Source organism: Camelus bactrianus, chromosome 5 (assembly GCF_048773025.1).
Source record: "Camelus bactrianus isolate YW-2024 breed Bactrian camel chromosome 5, ASM4877302v1, whole genome shotgun sequence".
Lineage (NCBI taxonomy): Eukaryota > Metazoa > Chordata > Mammalia > Artiodactyla > Camelidae > Camelus > Camelus bactrianus.
In genome coordinates this window covers 100,371,610-100,397,014 of record NC_133543.1, presented here as the reverse complement: position 1 = coordinate 100,397,014, position 25,405 = coordinate 100,371,610, and the positions used below count along the sequence as shown (strand labels likewise).

Here is a 25,405-nt window from a genome sequence, read left to right as displayed (position 1 = left end):
CTTCTCTGCTGGCTCGGCTCTGCTCTCCTCTGTCCGAGCCGGCAGTCCCCCAGGGCCCTGCCCCAGGACTGGCTGTGAGAAGTCACTGGCTCTCCTGGGGATGACTTACTTCTAAATCCAGATGAACGCAGACGTTTCAGTAGTTTTGGCTCATCTCTTCTCTCGTCTTCAGGGAGACGTGTTTTATTCAGTAGAAATCAAACCACTTCTGTGGTTAGGTCGTGCTGAACAGTATACAGTGCTCTCTTATTAATTAAATGTCGTAAAACAAGGCACAATCCCCATCTATGCTGTAACCTCTTCAATCTGGTCTTTTTAACTTTTTATTTTGAAATAACTGTAGATTCATAGAAGTTGCAAAAATTGTACAGAGGGGTCCCCTGCAACCTTCACCCAGTTTCCCGCAGTGGTACCACCTTATATATTTATAGTACAGTAGGGAAGCCAGGAAACTGCACAGGGACAACGCACAGGCCCTCGTCAGACTGCACCGGTTTTACGCGCACTCCTCTGTGTGTGTGTGTGTGTCTGTGTGTGGCCTGGACAGCTCTATCACCTGTGCAGGTGTGTAATCACCACCCCACCCAGACGCAGAGCTGTCCCGTCACCCCAAAGATCCCTCCTGCTGCCCCTTGACAGCCCCCTCCCTCCTCCCCACCAGCCCCGCGCAGCCACTAGTCTGTAAATAGAATCGTGCCGTGGGTGTGTTTTAATCTGTTAGGGTTGTAGTAACAAAGTCCCATAAACCGGGTGGCTTATGAAGAACAGAAATTTATTTCTCATGGTGCTGGAAGCAGCGAAGTCCAAGACACAGGCTCTGGCAGAGTCCGTGTCTGGTGAGGACCCTCTTCCTGGTTCACAGATGGCTTTCTCCTAGCTGTGTCCTCACATGGGGGCTGGGGTGGGGTGCAGGGGCTCTCTGGGTCTCTTTTACAAGGACACTAATCTCATTCTTCAGAGCTCTGTCCCCAGGACCGAATCACCTCCCAAATGCCTCACCTCCCACTGCCATGGCCCTGGGAGCTGGGATTTCAGCACAGGAATGTTGGTGGGAACACGGACACTCCAACGGTAGCAGTGTCATTCCTTCCCGAGACTGAGGGTTCTCCTTCGGGGTTTGCGCCTTGACATCCATCCACGCTGCTGTGTCAGTGGTTCTGCCCTTCTCACTGCGGACTTTACCCCACAGAGCCGGTATTCTACTGTGCGTTTGCTCGCTCAGCCGCTGCTATGAACATTTAGGTACAGGTTTTTGTGTGGATAGTCCAAAATGACTTTTTGCTTCCGATTTGCAGCAGGGGAAATATTTATTTTTTTACCTGGAAATTCCCATAAAAGACTCAACCCTGATTTACTTCTTACAATCCAGCCCTTCCCCCACCCCCGGTTAGATTCCTTCCTTCCACATCCTTCTATTGAGCATTTATTATAGGCAAGATTCTCTGTGTGCGGGTCTGTCTGCAACAGATCCTGCTTCAGGAAGCTTACGTACTAAACACAAGCAAACACATGAATGTTCCAGAGAAAAGTGAACTGCGTAGTGAAGTCGCGCGTTGGAGGACTGAGACTCACAGACAGAACTTCCAAGAAATCCTAGGCAGCTGCGGTTCTCAAACTAGGGTGTTCACACCCCATGTAGCACGAGACAGAGCAGCTTTTCTAAAATGTTGACATGCAGACGAGTCACTCAAGGATCCGGTTAAAATGCAGATTCTGTGGTGGGGAGGGTACAACTCAAGTGGCAGAGCACATGCTTAGCATACACGAGGTCCTGGTTCAATTCCCAGTGCCTCCTCTAAAAATAAATGAATAAATAAACCTAACCACTTCCCCCCCACCAAAAATAATAGAATAAATAAGAAATAAAAATAAAATAAAAAAAATTTTAAAATAAATAAATAAAATGCAGATTCTGACTCTCCGGGCTGGGAGGGGACCACGATGATGCATTTCCTGATGTATTTCCAACAGTTTCCCGGGGGGGGGCTGGAGGCCCACACTCGGAACAGCAGGTGCTAGACGAGGGCGGGGATGAAGCCTTAGGAAGCCCAGAGCACAGGAATCGCTTGATGGCAACTTTCTGGGTGTTACTAAATACCTATGGAATTGGACAAAGGGTTGCCAAGAATTTTAAATATAAATAAAGAAATCGACTTCAGGCCAACTCTCTCGGGCTCTAGCTTCAGCCAGGATACGTGTGTCCACAGTTCCATCTTTGGCTTGCTTGGGTGGAGACTTTGAGAAGCACTGCGTCTGGGCCTTTGCTTGAAGGCTTCCTCGGAAAGCCCGGCCCTGGCTGCCGGCCACGTGGTTCCCACGGTCTGTCTCCTGTGCACTTGGCCCCTTCTGCAGAGTCTTCCCTGTGCCACTGTGGGAGACGCTTGCTCTGGGACTCGCCCTTGGAGCCTGGGGCACATTTACCCAGTCTCATCTGTGGGGCAAATCTACATCTCTGAGGACCCGACTGGACTTTGAAGAGACTTGACTTCTAAAGAGCCTTTGTCTTTAGTAAGGAATCTTCGGCTCCCCCAGGAAGGTTTGAACAATAGATGCATTTTAATCTGATGTCTGGTTCTGGCCTAAGAGTTTGCTCCAGGCTCAGTATGAAGTCACCCACGTGCCACACTTTCTTTTTCATCTGTTTCCTCTGGGGTTTCACTCGGGTGACGCCTGTGTGGTTGCGAAGACGGTGCACGTTTCGTTCTACGTGCAGAGGAGATGGCCTGTCTGTCCCTCTGGTCCTGTGCCTCTGTGGGAGGGATAAGAGGTGGGGGAGGAAGGCTGGTGGGGGAGGGGTGGCGTGCAAGGTTTATTACTTCCCTGAAATGGCCCGGAGCCCCTGCAATGAGAAAAGCTTGGTTCTCAACCATCCAGCATCTTCCTTGCGATTGATACGCCGTCCAAATCCACCTTTGCCGCCCAGCAAAGGAAAGTGTTGCAAATGAGACCAGTGGGAGCAGCGGACCCAGAAAGGAGCGCAGTCTGCCTTTCAGATGACGGATCCTGTCCAGCTGACCCACGGAACCGGCCCTCGGCTTCCCTCTCCCGAGCACAGAGCTCCCAGCCCCGCCCCCCCCCCGGGCGTGGGGGAGGGGCAGTCGGCATGCGGCTCTTCAGGCCCCGGACACACCGGTGCTCCCCTCCCCTCCTGGGCTTCTGGCTTAACTGCACTTCGGGGCCCTTAACTGAGACGTGGCTGATGGAACGCAGGCAGGAGGGTCAAAGCCAGCTTCCAGACCCGGCCCATGAAATGCCCCCTGCAGGATTCGCCCCACCCCTCTTTCTCTCTCTCTCCCCATTCCCCGAGGACGCTGTGAGCCATGCACCGAAGAAGGCAGCAGCTCCAAAGCAGAGCAAGCCGGGCCCCTGAAGGAAGTGTGGCAGGAAATGGGGCGTGAGAGGATGCTCCCGTTCCAGGTCTGAGGTGAGTCCCAGATGTGCCCCACCAGGTGAGTGACCTTAGCTTCACGCAGGAAAGAATTCAGGTGAAAGCAAGTGTATTAGGAGAGACACACGTTCCACAGGCAGAGTGTGGCCCGTCTCTGCAGGGAAAGTGGCCCGGGAGTGGGGGGGTTGTCGGTTTTTATGCGCTGGGTGAGTTCGTAGGCCAACCAGGGGGAGGATTATCCCAACTCTTTTGGGGAAGAGGCAAGATCTCGAGGAATTAGGGCCCCCACCCACTTTTGGCCTTTTATGGTCAGCCTCGGACCGGTCTTGGCACCTGTGGGCGTGCCGTTTAACAGCTGCTGTGTTACAGTGAGCCTCAACGAGGCTCCAGGTCTCCTGGAAGTGACTCTCCCGCCGTCTTGGGCCTGGTTGTTTCTAACCGGTTTATGTCGCATCCTGTCTTTCTCAATTGCTGTGTCACTCTTTTCTTGGCTGTGCCCTGCCCCCCATCCCTCTTGTTTCAGGAGGTGTGAGATAAAGTCCCCCCCATCACCTCCCCTACCTCCCAGGGATTGAGCCAGAAATAAACAGCCGCTGTGTTAAGCCCATGAAGTCCCAGCGTTGTTCTTTACGCAGGCTGCCTGCCCCAGCTTTCTCCGAGGCCGAGGGGCTGGGCGGGCAGTGTGGGAACCCCCTTCCCCTGGGTTCCTGTCCCTGTGGACGTGACGGCCCGTCACCGTAGCACAGCTCCAGGCGCAGGGCACGGAGGGTGCTAATGAGGGTCTTACCGGTTGTTTCAGACTATTTCCCTCCACCTGCCTCCCTGTTCTTCACTAAAGAAAACTGTCATTCTTAGCTGAATGTGGAAGTAACTCATGCTCAATGTAGAAAGTGTGGGCCATACATCAAACCATCAAGATGGAGATAAAAATCGCCCATTACTTCCTATTCAGAGATGATCACGGCAGCAGCTGGAGATACTTCTTCCCGTCACTGTATGTGCAGATATTAGGTTTTATATCGATGCTATATCAGACTGTGAGCATTTTCTCTTCACTGAGAAACATGAAAGAATAATTTTTACCGGATGAGTAATGCACATTTAGTACTAATTTCTTTGTCTTCTTCTGTTGCTGGGTACCTAGGTTGCTTATGATCCACCAAGAGCAAACTCTGCTGTCATCTTTGTATGAAGAGCCTTATTCAGATCTCAAGATCGATGCACCGCCAGGCTAGTCTTGGGAGTGGGACTACTAGGTGGGGCAGAGCATGACAGAGCTAAGTCTTTTCGAACCTACGGCTAAACTGCTTTCTGGAGAGGTGGCAGGACTTACAGTTCTGAGCAGGAGGGGCGCTGGCTTCACTCTCTCTAGAACTGACAACACGTTCGCTTCACTGCCTCCTTGTCCTCTTGTCGAAGGGGTGCAGTGGGAGAAGCGCTCTCACTCTGAACCCCTGGTTCTGAATCTGGGGGCAGGGTGGTGGCTGTAGGTTCATCGACAATCTCAGAGAAAGGGGTGGAGCCTCAGCTTCTCTTTACTCTCCCTCCCCCACAGGGCACAATCCCGTGTTGAGAATGGATGGGCCGGCAGTGGTGGGTGGGAACAGGGACCTGTGAGGACACTGGTGGGGAGTGATGGAGCTGGGAGTGAGTGAGGGAACTAGGGGGGAGTGTGGCGGGGAGAGTCCACAGGGCCTGGTGACTGCCTGGATCAGTTGAGAGGGGAGGGGTATTTACGCTCTGGGATTTGGAGCTTTCAAATTATTTTAAGTTATTTATTAACCCTGAGGCCAAACTTCACTGCCTCCCTGGCTCTGTCTAGAATAATTTTCCTCCGTCTCTTTCCAGTCTCCCATGTATATTCAGCATCTGGGAACCAGGCTCTGCATAAGGGATGTGAGTACAACCCTGAATCTACCCATCGGCCCCTCCCTCACAGGGGGAGAACAAGACACACAGCAAACCAAATAAATGAAATACTAAATAAAACTTGAGCTCATGATAGAGTGTGATGAGGAAAGAAACAGTGTGCTCTGGGAGAGAGTGCTGAGGGATGTATTAGCTATCCACCGCTGTGTCACAAATTACCCCAAACACCACAGCTCGAAACATCTACGACCTTGGATTCTGTGATCAGGGACCCGGGAGCAGCTGGGCTGGGTTGTGCTGGCTCAGGGGCTGTCAGGAAGGCTGGTCAAGCTGTTGCCCTGGGCTGAGGCTTCATCTTAAAACTCAAGTGGCGCTGAAGGGTCCGATTTCAGGTTGACTTTTGTGGTCACCGGCAAGTCTCAGGTCTGCGTGAGTTGTTGGGCCGAAGGCTGGATGTCTCCCCTGACCCATAGTTACTCAACTTCGGCCCTCTCCACAGGGCATAGAAACTCCTTGCCCCAGAGTGAACGGTCCGGGAGGGAGAGGCTGAGAGACGGTGTGTATCCAAGACGGAAGCCACGGTCTTCTCATAACCAAATCTGAGACGTGGCCTGTCGTCACTCTGCTATGTTCTGTGCGTTAGACCAGAGCTTCTTGTTCTAATCCTCATTCCCGAGGAGGTGAGCTAAGTGCCACACTTTGGAGGGAGGAACAGCAAGGAATTTGTGGACATACTCAGCAAGGAAATTGTAGACAGATTTTATTTTTTAAACTACCACTGGGAGAGCTGGTGGGGGCGGGCATTACTTTACACAGGATGACCCAATAGATTTTAAAAGATATTTCAAATATTGAGTTATATAGTGATGAATATATACTGGTCCAAATTCTTAGCTTAAAGTCCTAAAATAGATGTATTTCAGAAAGTTTGAGATTTTAAAGAAGCAATGCGCCGTAGGTGTCCTGTATTATATGAAACCCTCCAGTGAGGCCTGGGGCTGCAGCCTGTAATTAAGCACATGAATATTTCTGCCACAAAACCTCTGCATATTCATACTATGTAGGATAAATATAGACTCTGAACAGCCTCATGTCCGTTAAGGTCAGATTTGTGGACAAATAAATTTGTACCAAATATAGAAAAGACCTTTTGTTTTTCAGAGTGCTTTGGATTTTGCAGTTGCGGGTCTGGAGTTGTGGACCCATCGTTAAGTCTTCAATAATATACTCATCTAAAATAAAGAGCAGTTACGTATTCCTTAAACTATTTCTTTGTCTAATACCATGCAAAATTAATGAAGCAATTTAAAAATGTTCTGAAACCTCTCAGGAGATTGTATCTCATTGTGGAAGGGGTTTGTTATTTCTAACATTGGAACCTCCCGTAGTAAGAATCAGAGCGAGATTGCAGCCATGCTGGGAAGGTCTTGGTACAGGAGCCCGGGACCCCTGTCCTGGATCCTGGAAGTGATGGAGAACCACTGAAGAATTTGACCCCTGGGTACAGAAATGCTTTCGGAGTGAGAGTTGGGTAAGTAACCTTACAACTGGATTTTGGCAAATGCTCTCTTCCTTCCTTCCTTCCCTGTAAAACCTGGTACCCACACTGCAGACGTGTGGTAGGACTGGCTGGAGACGTGAGTCTCCCTCCCCTGGCTCTCTCTGTAATGAAGAGTCCTTGCTGGGGAGAACTCCTCACACAGGGCCCCTCAGCTGGGCTCCTTTAACTCCCAAAGCATCTCTCGGGGCAGAGACACCCTCATGGACAGAAGGAGGGAGGGACTGAAGCAAGGCAGGCAGACATGGGGGAAGTGAGGGCGTGAGGAGGTGGCAGTCATGGGAGGGAGGGGTCTGGGATGAAGGGATGGCCGGGAAGCAGTGAGGAGGAGTCACAAGGACTCTGTGGTGCGACAGGGAGAGGAAAGGGGGACCCAAGTTCCAGCCTGCTGTCAGGGCGGCACCTCCCAGAATCCTGAGGGGGGGCGGGTTTAGGGTCAAGGGCTCTGGAATTAGAGGCACTGAGTTTGAAGGGCTGGAGGGGCTTTGAGGGAAGACGGGTGAGCCTCAGTTGGTGGTTGGGAGATCGGGGACCAAACTGTGCATCTGGCAGAGTTACTACCATGGGGGGAGCCCTGAACAGGGGTCAGGTGGCTCCACCCTGACCCAAGGAGAGTAGTCTTGAAAAGGCTTGGCCACGGGATCAAGAAAGAGCTTGTTTAAAAAAAGCATGACATAAATAAAGGCTATTTTTGTTGTGAGCTAGGCTGTTTTTTGTTCTTCGTTCAATTAGAAAAGAAAGGATGTGTGTTGGCGAGGCAGGAAAGACACCTGTGGTCCCGGCGTCAGAGACTCAACTAGGGGAGGGGCTTGTGGGGGATCAGACCCTTCGCCTCCTGTGAGCAGCCCTTACGGCGGGTTTCTAGAGAACCTGAAAGTGGTTTGTTAAGATTTTAATTCGTGTTTTGTTTTGACTCCATGAAAGGATCCAGAGGGAGGAGAACCATTCTTGTTCGTCATCTTTAACTCTGTCCCCTTTCTCTGCCTTGAGTTCTGGAATATTTGGACAATCTCAGCACCCAGGTCAGAGGTAAAAAGCTTCTGCTTGTTTATTTATTTTTTAATTGAAGTTAAATATAGTCAGTTTATGATGTGTCAATTTCTTGTGTACAGCATACATACACATACATATATTTCTTTTCATATCCTTTTTCATTATAGGTTACTATAGATATTGAATATAATATATAGTAGAAACATTATTTATCTATTTAATGTGTAGTAGTTAGTATCTGCAAGTATTGAATTCCTAATTTATCCCTTCCCATCCCCTATCCCCCTGGTAACTATGAGTTTTCTGTATCTGTGAGTTTGTTTCTGTTCTGTAAATAAATTCATTTGTGTCTTTTTTTTTTTAGATTCCACATATAAGTGATATCATATGGAAGAAGCTTCTGCTTTAGAAAAGAGCTGAACTACAGTATGCAGAGTCCCCCAAAAACTGAAAATAGACTTACCTCATGATCCAGCAATCCCACTCCTGGGCATATGTCCAGAGGGAACTCTAATTCAAAAAGATACATGCACTTTAATGTTCATAGCATCACTATTTACAATAGCCAAGACATGGAAACAACCTAAATGCTCAGATCAACAGATGACAGTTGTGGTATATTTATACAATGGAATACTACTCAGCCATAAAAAGAATAAAATAATGTCATTTGCAGCAACGTGGATGGACCTGGAGATCGTCATTCTAAGTGAAGTAAGCCAGAAAGAGAAAAAAAAATACCATATGATATCACTTATATGTGGAATCTAAAAAAAAAAAAAGAAAAAGAAAACAAAAAAGGAAGACACTAATGAATTTATCTACAAAACAGAAACAGACTCACAGATATGGTACACAAACTTATGCTTACCCGGAGTGGGGAAGGGAGGGAGAAGGGATAAATGAGGAGTTTGAGAATTGCAAGTATTAACTACTTTATATAAAATAGACAAGAAAAATTTCTTCTATATAGTACAGGGAACTATATTCAATATCTTGCATATCCTATAATGAAAAATAATATGAAAATGAATATTTGTATGTATATGTATGACTGAAACACTATGCTATACACCAGAAATCAACACATTGTAAATGATTATACTTTAATAAAAATAAATAAATAAATAAATAAATAAGCTGAACTAAGTGTCCTGGAGGCCATGTGTGGCTCTGGGGGACACAGGACACGGACATGGACATGGATGTGGAGATAGCTTTCCTTAAGATGGAAAAGGGGCAGAGACTTGGGTCCCCAGCATGTGGGGGCCTTGCCTTGCTTCCCGCAGCATCGGGCAGTGGCAGGTGTGTGGCTGGGCGCTGCTCCCATCGGTGGCTGGACCCTGAGCCCAGAGCATCGCCTGGAAGAAGGTCCCCTGTCCAAGCTTGGACGCTGAGTCAGTCAGCGGGTACCAGCGTGGACAGATATGACAGACAGGATATGCGCTTCCAGGTCATTGCAATTCCACCGGGTGGGGAAGGAGGCTCAGAAAAGGTGGCCGCTGAGTTTACCAACAGCCCTGTACTTGTGGGTACAGAGCATGTGACACTTGCTTTCTAGAAATAAAAAATCGAGACATTTCCTCTGCCTCGTGCATTGGAGTAAAAGCCCCACAGTCTGTGAAACTCTCTAAGTCCCCCTGTGGGGTCATCTGTCCTGACCCGCTTCCCTGGAGCCAGGTCACACCGGGTTGTCGGTCCTGCCCGTCCTTCTGTTTCCTTTCTTCTCATCGACAGGGAAGGACGCGTTGCTCTGCTCTCACAGCCAAAGCGCGGAATGTTCTTCCCAGGCTGTCTGCTCCCTGTTCCTCCGTCAGTCTTCCCGATTTTGTCTTGGCCGCCTGGCTGCCGGGTTTCAGCAGGGAGTCTGAGCCGCTGGGAAGGCGACAGCGTTCCAGCCGCGGCGCCCGGGCCCGCGGGACTGGCTAAGGCCGAGCTCCGCCCGCCACCCCTCTCTGCGCAAGCGCCCTGCGCACCGCAGCCTCGGAGCTCGCCTGCCGGGAGAGGTGGAGTCTAACTCCCCGCCCCTGGGACCTGGACTGGCCTCGGCACCTGCTCTGGCCACTAGAACGAGGATGAGCTAAGTCTGAACGAGGCCTCGGGGGACAGAGGGCGCGTCCGCTCTAAAAACCTCTTGATTCCAGGAGAATAAGCCCAGCCCAGGCTGCTGGGGGCTGAGACGCCACGTGGCGGAGAGCGGAGGGTCCCCCCAGCCGAGCCCATCAGACACCAAGCAGCCCATCCCCGGTCACAGATGCTGACGTCAGCCCGGCCGGGCCGAGCACCCCTCAGACTCGTGACAAACAACAAACGGATGTTGTCTGAAGTCATTAAGTTTCGGGGTCGTTGGTTACATAGCAACAGTGAACCGATGACGCTCACCCATCTGGGACGTCCGGGGTTCTCCAGGAGTATCAAAAACAAAACCAGCCGGGCACTCGTTAGATCTCAAGGCAACTCGTTTTCTCGTGACGTAACAAGATACGTGTATTTTTAGTAATCTAGAACGTCTCCTTGGCGCGCAGTGTGATTCTTTCCAGTACAACATCCTATTTTGATACACTAGGCTCCAGGATTCAGATTCACCAGACACAACTGAACGTTTAAAACTCCGCTGGCTTCATGTTCCAGATCTGGTTGATATCTATGATTCTTTTACAGAATTAGAGCCTCGGCATATTTATTCCAAAGAGGGCTTAAATCAGGCGCTTCACCACCCGAGTTCCCGGGGAGGCGCACTGCCACAGACGCTTCTGAGATTTATGCCTTTTTGGCATCTGGTGTGACTGGCAGTCAGAATTTCTAAACTAACACCCAAGATGTGCTCAGGCAGAGGAGCCTGGATTTGCCTTCTTCTCTGTTTTTCACAAGAACAAGTCTCAGATGGGGGCTTGGTGTCTGGGGTCACGCCTCTGTCACAGGACCAGGCTGTACAGCTTGCGTTTCGTTCCTAAAACAGTGATTTTTAGTTTTTCAGTCATCAGCAGAGACAAGATACAGAAATGTACCCTGGGGTCTTCATATGTTATATCAAGTTAAAAACTCTGATCCTTCTGGTAAAGGAACAGGTTAATGTTTCTGGGAAAAATATGAAAATGAGAGCAATGCAGAAGTCTCTGCAGTGGGATTCAGACACTGGGTGAACACTGTTGACATCTTTAAAAAATTTTTTTAAAAACTTCTGTTCTATCTAGAAACAGAGCTAGAAGGGGAATAAATCAAAGTGCCCAGAGACAAAATGAAAAGAAAAAGACTATCGTCTCTTTGATTTCTTGCAGTTAACTCCAGAACTCAGGGCTCAACTCCCCTGCAAAACAGAAAATAAAAAAAGACGTTTTGGTCTGAAATGCTCACTGGGGAAGAGAGAGAGAGAGATGGACCAAGGTTTATTGAATATTAGCGTGTGGCAGGATGAGTTTCTGGGTTGCAGGTTTCTTTCCATCAGACTGTCAGGGAGCTAAATGATGCTGACCGCTGAGCCCAAAGGTGACATTATGGATTTTAAAATGAGGGCAGAGTTGAAATGCCAGCAGTTTCAGTTTTGATGCTGGATCTCAACAGGAAAGAGAGGCACTGGGTCATGTGTCAAGGCCAGAGGCCTCCCCCCAGGATGAAGAGGAGAAATATTTGATGAAAAAAGTAAGATGAAATGGAAAAACCCAAGTGGTGAGTGGTAGTTCTGAGGTTTCCAAAGAACAGAAATTAAAATTTCTGGTGTTTATGAAAATCTCTCTCTTGAGAGTTCATTCTATGTTCATACACCACAGTCTGGCCTGGGAGGGTGGTCAGGTCATGCGCTCAGTACTTCTTTTCCAGAACATTCTTAGGGAGGGGGTGAGAGGGACAGGGAAGAGCCCACCGCCCAGAAGTGGAGTGAGACAAGGAGAAGGAATCGGGACTGCCAGGTTTGGGGTGAGCTGACGAGAGGCTGCCATGATCTGAGTGGGCAGAAGAAATCCCCTTTGGATACAATGAAGGTTGGTTCCTAATCCTGGGTAGGCCTGGAGCCTCCTGGGGTAATGGTAGGTCTCCCACCCCAGGCTGTGGCCAGTGGGCACTCGACTTAGGGCCAGACTCTCCGTGAAGTACTTTGATATTTATAAACCTATTTAGCCCTAAAAAGAAACCCTATCGTGTAGGATTTGCTATCCTCAATTTGCAGATGAAGAAATTGAGTATCAGAACAGTCGTGATCGTGCAGCGTGCCTGCCTGAGTGAGGAGGACACAGCGGCACTGGCGCTGATGCAAACCTGGGTGCCCAGCAGAGAATTCTGCCCCACAAGGGGATGGTCTTAGGAGGTGGGGACTTTGGGAGGGGATGGATCATGAGGGTGGAGCCCTCAGGAATGAGACTAGTGCCCCTTACGAAAAAGGCCCCCACAAAACTCCTTAACTCCCTCTACCACGTGAGGACACAGGGAGAAGGTGCTGGTGGCTGTGAACCACAGAGGGCTTCCGCCAGAACTTACCTGGCCTTAGACGCCCAGCCTCCCAAACTGTGAGAAGCGCATTTCTGTTGCTTACCAGCCACTTACACTGGGGAGCTCCATTATGTAAGCCTGAAGGGCTGGACGTCCACGGACCCAGGCTGCTCTGTGGGCTTCATCGGGTGTAGACGAGGCCACTTGGGCTGAGATTTCAGAGGGCGGGTGGAGAACTCATGAGGCAGAGCCCTGGACACGCCAAGATTTGCAGGTGGGGCAGGAAAATGATGGTGCCCCAGAGGAAGAGATGATGCCAGAGGTCCTGAGAGGCTGAGGACGTCATTCAGAGAAAGGAAACCGCCTCTGGTTGCCACAGGAAGTGCTGGAGTGAATGTCACCATCACAGCTCTGGAAGTCAGGGGACCCAGGGCTGAACTCAGCTCTGATGGGGCCACTGAGCGATCTGGCCTCAGTTTACTCAGCTGAACAGTGGGGACACTCCAGAGACAGCAAGCATTAGGACAGAGTGGGGTTTGTGGCAATGGGCCTGGAGCCCGTCGGGGAGAGCCTGGCTGTGGGGGCCGAGGCAGGGGCCGCTGTGAGCAGAGAGCAAATGGAGGTGATATGGCCATCGTGGAGGAGGGAATGAGGGTTCAGACTTTACCTTCAGCTCAAATGTTAAAAACTGGGTATTTTCTAGTTTCCAAGTCTGTACGCAGTCACTGAGTCGGCAGCACGTCCTGAGTGAGCGTGTCCCCAGGCCGGGCGCTCCCTTAGGTGATGGGTAACAGAATGACAAGAATGGTCCTGTCTAAAGGCCCACATTTGAGTGAGGGGGCGGCCCTGCAGTGGGAGGGGGACCGGAACGCTTCTCCTCACTCCTAGATGTCCGTTGGCTTCCTCTGCTCTCACCTGCGGAAGGGGAAGTTGCTTATCTGATCGAGGCCACAGGACCACGGGGCCAGGAGGCCACGGGGCCACGGCTGGTCATGATGCTCAAGGTCCACCTCTTGAGTGCGTCTCTCTCCCTCCTGCCAACAGGCCTGGGCAGAGCCGGCCATTCCGGCAGGACTGGCCAGACATCTCTGTCCAGGCCTCCTAGCCCTCCACGGCCTTCCTTTTCTCAGTCTCAGTTCCCTGCAGGGCCCCTGACTGGGCTGGTCTCAGAGGCTAGATTTAAGCCTAATCCAGGCATTTCATTTTAACTCTTACCTGAGAGGCCTGCGGGGGCGTATCTGGTGCTTCCTCCTCTGTGAAGCCGGCACATCACGGGCTTGTCCCCGCCCTGCTCCACCCGAGCCCGACCCCAGCTCCTCTTAGCTTCCCCACAGCGCTGCGAGGGACAGGTTGCATCGTTTTATAACTCTTCCTCCACAAAGACGAAAGGCTTGGGCTCCGGGACCCGTACCCGAGGCTGGCTGGCTGCCTGAACGGGGGTCGCTCCCGCTCTCCCGCCACAGGTCCCCACCTCCAGGCATGATGACCCCATCAAGTCAAGTCTGGGTCACTCACATCCTTTCAAATATGCTTTAAAATTCTGCTCTTTGGCCAGATCAGTTTCCTCCTCCTTCTTTTTTTGAGCTCAGGCAATGGCTTGCTGGTAAATCATCTCTCAAAAAAAAAAAAGCCACGATTCGTAGCACTCACTAGTGTTTGTGGTATAAATACTCCCACCATGGTCTATGTCAAGCTGCCAACAATTTAAGAACCAGCTCACTGAATTCCTGCATGTTTGATGATGTTCTCTGGTAGACAGACGTCTGGGCACAAGCCTGTGCAGCAGACCTCAAGGCCAGGTTGGTTCTAGGCCTGAGACGGGGTACTGGTGAAAAGGAGAGTAGCCACATGGCCAGCAATGAGCCCTCCTCACACGGCACAGAGTTTCTGACACAACTCCTTCTGGTTTGGGGTCCAGAAGTAGACTTGGGGGCTTGCATGAGGATTTTTTTTTCTTAAAAATTTTAAAAAATTTATTGTTTGTTTTTGTTCTAGGGGGAGAAAACTCGGTTTATTCATTTACTTATTTATTTTAATGGAAGTACCGGATATTGAACCCAGGACCTCGTGCATGCTGAGCACGCGCTCTACCACTGAGCTGGACCCTCCCCAACAATGTGAGGATTTCTTAAACCTGCATCCCTGCCGTTCTGCATGCTGACCCCTCTTTTCAGATGTCTGTAAATACCTTCCCTTGAATGGGCCTGAGAGCTCTAGTTTGGGGGTGAGCAAGAGGACAGCAGGGTCAGCTTTCTAGAACCATCTTTGCAATTTTTATTTGCTGGGTATAAAAGAGAATTCATAGGCATTTGTGACCATCATGAATGCTCTCAGAAAGTCCTGTTCATGGCCTCTTATTGCCCAACTGAAACCTTGTTTAGGAAATCAACAGGGAGTGCAAGTCTTTGGAGCGCGGCACTGGGACCCTCTTCCTGTTCACGAGTCCTTTTCTCTGAGAGTCTGCCTTAGCCGTAGTTCTGGGCTCAGTGAAGCTTTATTCTCACCCAGTATTTTCAGTTTCCAACAGAACAAACAGCAACCTCAGGAAACAGACACATCTGGAGCTTTGTGGAAGAAGAATAGCATTCGTTCCCCTCCCTGTCTGGGAGAGAGCGCCGCGCCCCCGCGGCCCCCAGAAGGATGCCAGATGCCAGGGAGTTTCCCTTCCTTGGCTGGACTTTCAAGCAAAGTGAAGAATTCCTGGCGCGTGAGTCATCTAGCCTGACTCCAGGCGGGAACGCACGGCCAGGACCTCCCGGGGACCAGGAAAAGTGCCAACAGGCCGACCCGGTGGTTCCGCGGCTCCGAGAAGGGCTCCCAGTCGCTGTCCGTCTTCTCCAGTCCTCTGCCCACTGCTTCTCACATGACGGCTGTAGCTTCCAAAGCGAGGCTTAAGGACATGGAGCCACAGTGCAGAACCGAGAGCCGTGTGGAGACCCGGGGGACAGGAGAGCATCTTTCCTCCTTCCCGGCATGCGTCCCGCTGAGCGCCGCCTGTGACGGGGTGTGGGCCTCGGGGCACAGCTTGAACCCTGCGAAGGACCCGCCCTCCTCCTCTCCACAGAACCCAGGCCGATCCAGAGGCTCCCAGATCACAGCTTCCCAAGAGGAATGAAGAAAGTCTGAATGCAAATCTTCCCTGTTGGCGAGAAGGGCCGGTTTCCAGGACCAAACTCCATCATTCCAGGGAGCACGCACATGACTAGTCTTCGTGGCCACCAGGCAGCAGCTGTGCTCATTTATTTTAAAGCAAAAGTGTAATTTAGGAGGTGGAAACGTACGTTACTTTTTTTTTTAATTGAAGTATGGTTGATGTGCAGTGCTGTGTTGGATTCTGGTGTGCATGTGATGATTCAGTTGTACCTAAATGTACATATAAATTCTTTTTCAGGTTCTTTTCCACTGTAGGTTGTTGCAGGATGTTAAATGTGCGACCCTGTGCTGTGCAGTGGGACCTTGTTAGTTGTCTGTTTTATGTTTGGTCATGTGTGTCTGCTGTTCTGAACTCCTAATTTGTCCCTCCCTCCCACCTTTCCCCTTGGGTAACCATGAGATTGTTTTCTGTGTCTGTGAGTCTCTTTCTGTTTTATAAATAAGTTTGTGTCATTTTTGAAAAAGATTCTACATATAAGTGATATCATAGGATATTTGTCTTTGTCTGACTTGCTTCACTTAGTATAATTTCTAGGTCCAACCATGTTGCTGAAAATGGCATGATTTCATTCTTTTTTATGGCTGAGTAGTATTCCATTATATAGATGTACCACATCTTCTTTATCCAATCGTCTATCTATGGACATTTCTGCATGAAATATCTCACACCATCTTGACAAGAGAATCAAAAATCTAATAGGGGTAAATAGGTAAAATCCATCTCTCCACAAGACATAAGTAATGGAATTTTGCTGGTGAATGAAGCTACATGCCTGCATGTTTGCAGAAACAAACAAAATCACAGCCTATTGGGTCAGAAGTTTTATGAGTATAAAAAAATAATTTGCAACAATTTGAGAATCAGTGTGGCAGTTTGATATTTAATTGTTGGTTTTTCCTGAATGAATAAACTCCACCTCTACAATCACACACTGAAAAAAAAAAAAAAAGAGTCCAAAAGGAGTCTTCACTTTGCTGAGGGATTCTCCACCTCGAACTGGGTGGGGTTTTTGAATGTTTGCATCAAGTTTATTAACTGCTTGGATGGCCAGAAAAGCCTCCAATGTCAAAGCCACTGTGAGTGGAGGTCCATCAGGAGGGAAGGGAAAGGGTCCTGACGTGCCCCAGGTCTTCCATCTGGGTGGCTTTGCCGACCCTGGGAGCCTTAGGACGCCAGCGTGGGCTTCTCTGTCACTTGAGCTTGGAAATGATTAAATGGGTTCCTTCACTGCAAAGCCTCTCACGGAAATTTGCTTTGTGAATGTCAGGAGTGGTCGTGTGGTTTCCGTGATTGTATTTGACTGCAGACCCTGTGCATCTGGCTCTCCCTGCCGACCCTGAGGACTAGAGAATGAGGGAGCGCCTGTCCCCACCACGCTCCACAAACACAGCTGGTGTTCCAGGCAGGATGCGATTTCCTGCAAAGCCTGCTTATCTGTTTGTATGCAGATTATTAAAATGGTGAATAACGCTCACATGTCTGCTCAAGGCTTTTAAAGCCTCCACCAGTGGAGCTTGGTGGCCCCAGAGAAGAAGGTGTTTGTCTTTTGGTCCCATTTCTCACCAGGGCTCCTGCTCCCCTGACTGGCTGTCCAGGACGGGTGGGGACCTGGCATCTGTCCAGAGGACAGTGTCACATTCACAGCCCCATTACCCACCCCTACGGCCCCCTCCTGAAGGTGAAGCGCCCTGACCCTTCTCAAAGCCTTGATGTTGCGTTAGCCTGGATTCTGCCAAACAAATAGTGGCAGCCTTTTGACTTTGCTAGAAAAATAAACACGGCGTTGCTTCAGTGGATTCGATGTGAAGGTCCAGCATGCGCTTCAGAGGAACTTTTAGCCAGTGATCAATGATCAGGTGTCTTGACCTGATCACTTTATGAGAAACAGACTTTGGTGTCCTTCCCCACAGATATCTGCCCCTTCCCCTGTGGTCCCGTGTCCCTCCGGCTCTAACACTCTCCTGGGCTTTTCTTACTGGTGGCTGCTGAGTGTGACAGGAAATTTGATGGCCAACTGTGCTGTGTTTGTTTTAAAACAACCATCCAGGTTGGGATTGTTGAACATAAAATATGCTTCAGAAAGTCTGGACGGTGCTCTTTCCTGGGGCAGTCTCTGGGAAGGCATCCTCTGCAGGTTATTTTGAAGAACATCACTCCAAAATGAATTAAAACACCACTCATCAAGTAGCCTTGAGAGTCAGAACCCACTTGGATTTGTAATCTTAATGGGTTCTCAGAAACAAGTGTGAAGCCTAATGCTACAAAACATTATTTTAATGATCTTTTTAGCTCTCCTGAAGCACGTTGTTTATTGGCAGAATTCTCAGGTCCATCTTCTACCATCAATATTCAGAGTGAGTGTGTGTTTTTCTGTGTGTTAATCAAAGGGCAGCACGAAGAACAGCATCTTACGGGGATATGTCCTGAAGGTTTGTATTTAATTATTGGCTTGGAATTGACTTACATATAAGTTCCTCTGCTGAGTATGTGGGAAATGATACACTATGCATTCTTGATTCTCTATTGCAATTGAAAGATCAATCTCTCTTGATAAAGACTGATGAAAAATCTATATAACCTCACCATAGTGGGTATGCAGTGCCCCACCTGCTCATGCTGGGGGGGGCGGGGTATTTGAAAAGGCTGCTGGCAAGGATTCTGGCAAGACCATTGGGTGGTTGGATGTTGAGCCCTGGCCCCTCCGTTTACCGCTCCTTGACCGTCACTTCCCTGAGAACCAGGTCCCTGTCTGCGAAACGCAGATGTCACCAGTGACTTACCTCTTGGTCTGAGGATTCAGTCAACACGTGCCAGGTGCTGTGCTCAGCCAGGGAAGCAGGGCAGAGTGCAGGCGGCGGGACCATGTTCAGTAAATACCGGCCCTCGGTCTCCCCTGTTAGTGAACACAAGGGAAGCTCCTGCCTTGTGAATACCCCCCGCCACCCGGGCCTTCTTGTTCTGCCCTCATGTCTGTTATAAATGCTTCCAGTGCAGGGAGGTGAAAGGCTACAGAGGCCCCCAGTGAGTTCTCACTTGACAAATCACGTCCTGTGTGTGTGCCGGCCGTGTGCGAGGCAGCTGGGAGCCCCCACCCCGGAAGGATGAGATGGACTGGATGTCTCAGCCGGCTGAGAACCACGCTCGCCAGGGGCCCTTGGAGGCCACAGGCTGACCCCGGTCCCGGAGCAACTCCCTCCCTCCCGGACTCACCCTGCGACCAGAGATCTGGCCAAGGTGGGAGCAGAGGGAGGGCCCAGGACCAGCAGGAAGCTGCAGCCGGAAGCAATGCCTGTCGTAAGGGACATTCCTGCACCAGGGAGGACACCTTTGAATGTGGGGTTGATCTCTGCCTCACGGTGGGGCATTAATGGCCTTGCACTGGGGAGCTTCGGGGGACAGGGGAGGGGGGGTGTGCAGCACCACAGCAGCCAGGCAGGAAGGCTGGGGGCACTTGTGGCCGATCGCCTCATTTTGGAGCAGGGGGAGGTGGCAGCGGGGGTTGGCGCCACAGGATATGAGACACCTCGTCCCCCACCACGCATCAGAGGATGGTCAGCCCGGACAGGGGACGTCACTCGGTCAACGAGGATGCTCACTCACTCAGGCTGCTTTCCCTTCTCTGTGCTCACAGATAATTTTGAGTTTGACTGCATATAATCAGAGGTGATGTACATGGAAATGTTCCTCCCATCATCACGTTTAATGGCCTCAAATTAGAAGCTCCGGATGCCTAACAATGCTGGAATTGTTAATTAAATGCCAGCCTGTCACAGTCATGGTCTATTACACACTCATTAAAACTCACAGTTGTGAAGACTGTGGAGGTACCTGGGGAAATCTTGCGGTGGAATATCAGTGCCAAGCACGGCATAAATCTTCCACCCTTGTGGTGACCACTAGCAACATTCAGCCACGTTTTATTGAGCAGCTACTACGTGCCCAGGAGGCGTGGGCTCTGGATCCTAACAGAGACCCACTTGCTGTCTTTGAGAACAGGGTCCACTGGGAGTAATAGAGCACATGAAGGTGCAGTGAAAAATAATGGAAAATTGTAAGTAAGGAACCTAAAACATAAATATATAATGACAACTTATGAATATTCATTGATTTAATTCATGCAGGTCACCATTCAGTAAGTGTTCAGGGACTCATTCTTAGTATTGAAGTAAAATAGAGGATCATTCTAAATTTTAAATAATTGTGCCAGTTGTTTTTAAGGATAAAAAGCTGGCAGTTTATTAAGATCCTGAGGTATCTTCATAACAGCAATAGATAGAAGTCATGAACGTGAGCTGATACGGTTGAAACAAAGACATTGTCACAGAGTTCCAAGAAAAGTATAGGCGACTTGTCCCTAAAAGGTCATGAAATTAATGTATATACACTTTTACTAGATGATTAACTTCGGTTTTGTCAACCACACAAAGCACGATTCCCAGATCATTCTATCAGAAGAATGGGCGTGCTTCTGAACTTGTGTTGTAGGAAGGCCCCTTTCTCTCCTTTTGGCTGTGAGTGGAAAGCCGTAGCCCCAGTTGTTGCATACAGCCTTGTTGCATCCCCAGGGCGGCCATCCAGCATCCCCAGGGTGGCCATCTTGCATCCCCAGGGTGGCCATCCTGCATCCCCAGGGCGGCCATCCTGCATCCCCAAGGCCGCTATCTTGCATCCCCAGGGCAGCCATCTTGCATCCCCAGGGCGGCCATCCTGCATCCTGAGAACAGCTGGCCTGAGGACAAAGAGAAGAGTGGAGGGGGATGGCTGAGGAGCTGAACAGAAGCTTGAAGTGCCTTTCCCCTAATGCAGACCATTCAGTTTACATCAAGCCCAGTTGAGCAGGGGTTTCTGTTACTCTGATCTCAATCAAACGTGACAGATACAGTGCAAGGAAAGGCAAGTAGGGAGAGTCCACGTTACCTGAGGCCCCAGCGGGTGGCCTGTGGTCACCTCCCGCGTCCAGCCACAGCCCTGGCCCCCCGGTGAGCCGTCTGCCCACCGCGCCCAGAGCCTGCCCTCCTCCGCCTGCTGCGGCTACTTGCCCCGCTGCCGTTCTCACAGACGGCTTCCTGCGAGTCCTCTTGCTGCAGCGGCTCCGCAGGGCTCCGGGCCCCGGCAGCAATGACCCCGCTCCCCGCTTCTCTCCGGCACACTGGCCCCGGGTGCTGGGCGTGACGGAACAGCCTGAACTGCTGCCGCTGGGAGCGCCGGCCTCGTGACAGGCGAAGCCCTGTCCTCTCCAGGTTCCCAGGACGCGTCAGCCCTCCTCTCGCTCTATGCTCAGGCGCAAGTTCCCATCAGTACTCACATTCGCACTGTCTCTTCAGTCTGTTTCTCTCTAACATCTCTGTGACAACGACGGGTCCACCTCCGATGCCTCATCGGCAGGGTTATTGTGATGGTCTCTCGACTTTCTGCCAGTTTCACATCCATGGTGATTACGTACCTGCCACTGTCTTGGCACCTCCACCGGCATAAGCAGGACTGCAGCCTGCCCGCAGGTGCCTCCCGCGGATGCAGACGGTTTCCCATGAGCGAGTCCCACGTTGTTCTGCGGGAATCTGTTCTGGGCGTCTCCGCTGCTCCTCCACCTCGTGGGCTCACCTGGTGGCCATCCTTCCTTCACTCATGGCACGTAAAGCCGTGTGATGCTAATGAAGCAGCTTTGCTTCACGGAGACACTTCTAAGGTGCTAGGCGTGTCTTAGCTGTGCGTTCACACGGTCATATGTTTGCAAAAATTTGCTAAAGTAAGATATTTTGATGACAATTAGTTAAGATCACTGTCTCCAACTCCCCCTGTGTCCCTGTGTCACTCTCCTCATGTCAGGAGGTGTTGCAGGCTGTGGGTACCTTAGGGATCCCCTAAGGAGCTGAGTTGGGGATACATTATGTGTGTTTAGTGGACTACAGATATTTGATGAGAGAGAGAGAGAATGAGGATGACAAGCTTATCAACCAGTGTCATCAATCCAAAAATGTTTATCATAAGTTCATGGATTAGATACTCTGAAATACCCCCAATATGTCTTGCAACTCATATTTGATATACCTTTATAGAAATATCCCCAGATTTGATAACATTTCTGAAAATGTGTATTACCAATGAAGACTTGTGAAGCTGAGATTTTCCTGAACTGTCAATATTTTAAGAAACTAGTTTTGTTCCATCAGGCTACAACAAAGAACAATTTATCTTTTTTTCTTTCCATAGAAAATGATATTACAAAAATTGTTGACAGATTTAAAAGGCAGTGAGAGTGTACAGCCAAAGAAAAAAAAACCTAAGAAAAGAAAATCATTATACAAGTACATCAGGTAGTTAATAAAATACTGTTCTTGTGGATTGTGTGATGTTTGTTGGTTATTCTATAATTGCAATTTATTGTAATTTCTCATTTGGTTCAAAATAGGTATTCACTTTTCTATCCAATTGTATTGTAATTTTGTATTCTTTTTGTGAGAGAAGGTCCCTAATGTATAAGCATCAGCCTTTGCACAACCTGGAATCTCCCCTGTACGTGGCTGGTGACGAGGTGCAGGAGAAGGTGGACTTTCCTTCCTAATCAGGTTTCACCTGGCTCCCCGGATCCTAGCAAAGATCCTCCTGGAGGCAGCTCTTCTGGGATCTGCTCGCAGCCCGGCTCCTTGTTCTTGGGGTTGGGCTGGAGAAGAAAGATCTTGCTGCTCCCCTCTCTGGTTCACCTTTCCCCAGGGGCTCAAGCATAAACTCTCCCCCTAGACGGATTCCTGTATCTCCCACAAAGCATCAACTCATGCCCACGGAGCCCAGGGGTCCCTGGCTCACATGCCTAGCAGTGCTTGGTTCTGTGGACCACACTGTGCCATCCACTTCTGAATCACACCCCCACCCCCCATCATTTCCGGTCCATCTGTTATTTACTGCTCTTTGCAGCCAGAGTCATCTTCCTAAAACACCGCTGTTCACACATCTGACCTGACCCCAAAGTTTCCAATGGCTCCTCCCTCCCCAAAGGAATGAGTACAGATCCTTGGCTTGGCATTCAAGGTCATTCACAATCTGTTCTCTTCCTCCTTTTGACTCTGAATATCACTTCTTCTGACTGACTCCTCTGCTTACAGCATTTATCTAGCCAAATGGTTTCAGTCAATTGATGTCATGAAAAGACTCTTTTCTAAGTCTTTACTCACAGCTGGTCACGTGATTCATGCCTTCTCCTGACATCCATGGTGATGCGCTTCCCATAGAAGGACATGGACTAGAATGTCCACATCCTTCTCTTGGATATTTAAAATCTTTTGTCATCCCCATGAATAATTTGAGGATGCATTTTTTTTTAACTCCAAGACTGTTGTAGCCTTAAATGTTGTGTCTAAATAACTTTTGTAGAAAATCCATTTTCTATCTAAAGAGGAAAGCATTTTCATTGATCTATAAAGATACTCACTTTTGTTAGACATTATTAAATCAGATTCACGAATCTGGCTTCTCAAACATTTATTGCAAACTTTTAGTATTTATTTCTAGTTTCTCAAAAATGCATCTATATATCTTGCATGTATTGAAGCAAGCGGCTGTACATGTTAACCTACTGAAAAATCTTAAAAAGAAAAGAGAACAAGTTGTGGTATATTTACACAATGGAATACTACTCAGCCATAAAAAAGAATACACTAATGCCATTTGCAGCAATGAGGATGGACCCGGAGACTGTCATTCCAGGTGAAGTGAGCCAGAAAGGGAAGAAAAAATACCCTATGGTATCACTCATATTCTGCTCAAACATGAGCACCTTGTATAGACCTAGGGCTGACATGAAATTCCCCAGGTGGAGATGGAAGGTGGGAGATATGTTTCAATATTCCTTCAGTGGCCTCAGCAGGAGAGGTATACTCTTAAGGAAATATCCAAGGACTTTATCTTATATCTTGAATTTTTAATAAAGGAAAAAATTGGATGTTTGTGCTGCTGACAATACCTTATTCCCATGACCTCAAAACAAATTTTGCTCAGTGGAATAGGATTACATTTGGGGTCTTAAATTTTTAAAAAGTGAAAAACTTTACACATACTTAATTTATTAGCCTAAAAAGTGTTATGATGACAGTGTTAACAATGGGAGAGGCATCATTAATTGATCACAAACACATCCCCTGCTTGTCCTGTATCTGATGTCTTACTTTCTGGGTACCTGGAATCAGTAAGAATACAGGTACCCTGGGCACAGATGTTTGGAAAGAGGGAAACAGGTTGGATAGGACTGCATTTTGACAGGTGAAATAAAAAGTCACTAAGGTCCAAATACATCAGTGTTCCTAAAAGTGGCTCTCACAGAGGGAAAATGGTGTCACATTTAGGTGTTAGACATTAAAAGGACGTAAATGTTTCCACTTCTTTAAACTTAATGTCATAAACTAGGAAAGCGAGGAATGCTAAAGTTGTCTCTACACTTGAATTCCTACTGTAGCTTTGCTTAGTAAGATTTTGAGACAATAACTTGAATTTAATCACATATAGTTTATTTGCAGGAAGTTCCTCTTGGGATGTAACAAATGCTGCAAGAAGGATCATACTATTAATAGAACAGGGCCCGGCACAGAGTAGGTGCTCAAGAAATACTTAGCAAGGGATTAAGTGAATAGAAGACAGATGTAACCAAAAATCACGATTAAATTCATTTCTCAAGTCAAAGATGAACTTTCAATTAATTGACTTTGGTCGTGATTTCTTTGGTTCTTAATGGAGAGTTCTGTGTCCAAATAGTGTTTTTTCCTCATTTAGAAGCCTGGGCTCTTTCTGCAGCCCAGTTTGATGGTTTTGATATAAATGCCAACAGCGTTTTTGAGAAAGTCAACTGACAACACAAATGCTTACATGTCTGCAGTGAGATCTCATTATTAATAAAGCCTTATGTGTAAATGTCACACAAACACAATCTAATTCTGTTCCTGGCGGCAGAGTCCATGTTATGATGCTGTCTCATAGTCCCCTGTTCCGGCTGTGGGACCCTTTAGCACAATTCCGTGTAGGTATCATGGACACATTATGCTTTCTGTGCACAGATTAATTTCAGCACATATGTATTTGAGTCTTCAAGTGTCCCGCTAAACCCCTTCCTCGTCTTCCAGGCATATTTTCTCTCATCTGGGTTTGATGTAGATTCGCTCTCACGTGAGCATCTGTGGAATGAGTCTGAACGTTACTGAACAGGGCTGCTGGGGGGAGGGGCGGAGGCAGAACAGCAGCTAGTCCCGGCGTTGCGGTGCGGGGCTTTGGCTGGGAAGGACCAGCCGGCGGAGCGGCGTCCTACGTCTGATTCACAGGCGCGGGTGGTGACCCCACAGTCTGGCCAAGAAGGAGTCACGTGCCTTCTGTGACTTCTCGTTTACTCTCAGCTTAACCACGAGTTGAAATGAATTCTTTGCCAAAAATCTAGGTTTAATTAAACACATCTAACTCTAATTTTAGAACTGAGCTTGGACCTGTTTTCTAGTCACTGCTCCAAAGAGGAGCTCAATGAGAAAGAAAGAGGATTCTTCAAGATCATCACTTTCTTATAATATCCGGATGTGACCAGGCACAAGGGGGCTGCGTCGGAAAGTCCTCTGAATCGCACAAGAGGGCTCACACAGCAGGGTGAGGGCACACCTGCGCCAAAGGAAAAGAGAAGGCAGAACGTGAAAGATCGCCAACGTTTGAAACCAGATTTCAGTTGAAGTCATCATTATCCGCTAGGAAAATCAGGTCCTGGAAAGCCCATCTTTGCTTCCCGTTGATTTTAATGTGGTTTGGACTCTGATAACATAACTCATCACTGAGCCTGTTGAATTTAATACGGTAACATAGTGTAGTAGAACGAAAAGGCTCCCACACCACCTGTTTCATCCATTCAGTCAAAAAACATGTATTGAACACCTTCCTTAGAAGCAGGGCACTGAGCCCTGTCAAGGCATCTGACAGCTTGCGGGCCTAGCCTCCCAACACCAAGTCACAAGCACCACCACCACCATCATCGCCACCCTCCCCATGAGCACCGCCACCG

General features: G+C 48.9%; 1 long non-coding RNA gene across 1 annotated transcript; it reads left to right on the top strand.

Annotated features, from left to right (window-relative positions):
- The first annotated feature begins 765 nt into the window (after positions 1-765).
- LOC123614878 (uncharacterized) lies at positions 766-14,219 on the top strand. The gene is made up of 3 exons (XR_012507211.1): positions 766-3,424; positions 4,533-4,644; positions 5,237-14,219. It is a non-coding gene; the product is annotated as an uncharacterized LOC123614878 (long non-coding RNA).
- Positions 14,220-25,405: the final 11,186 nt, after the last annotated feature.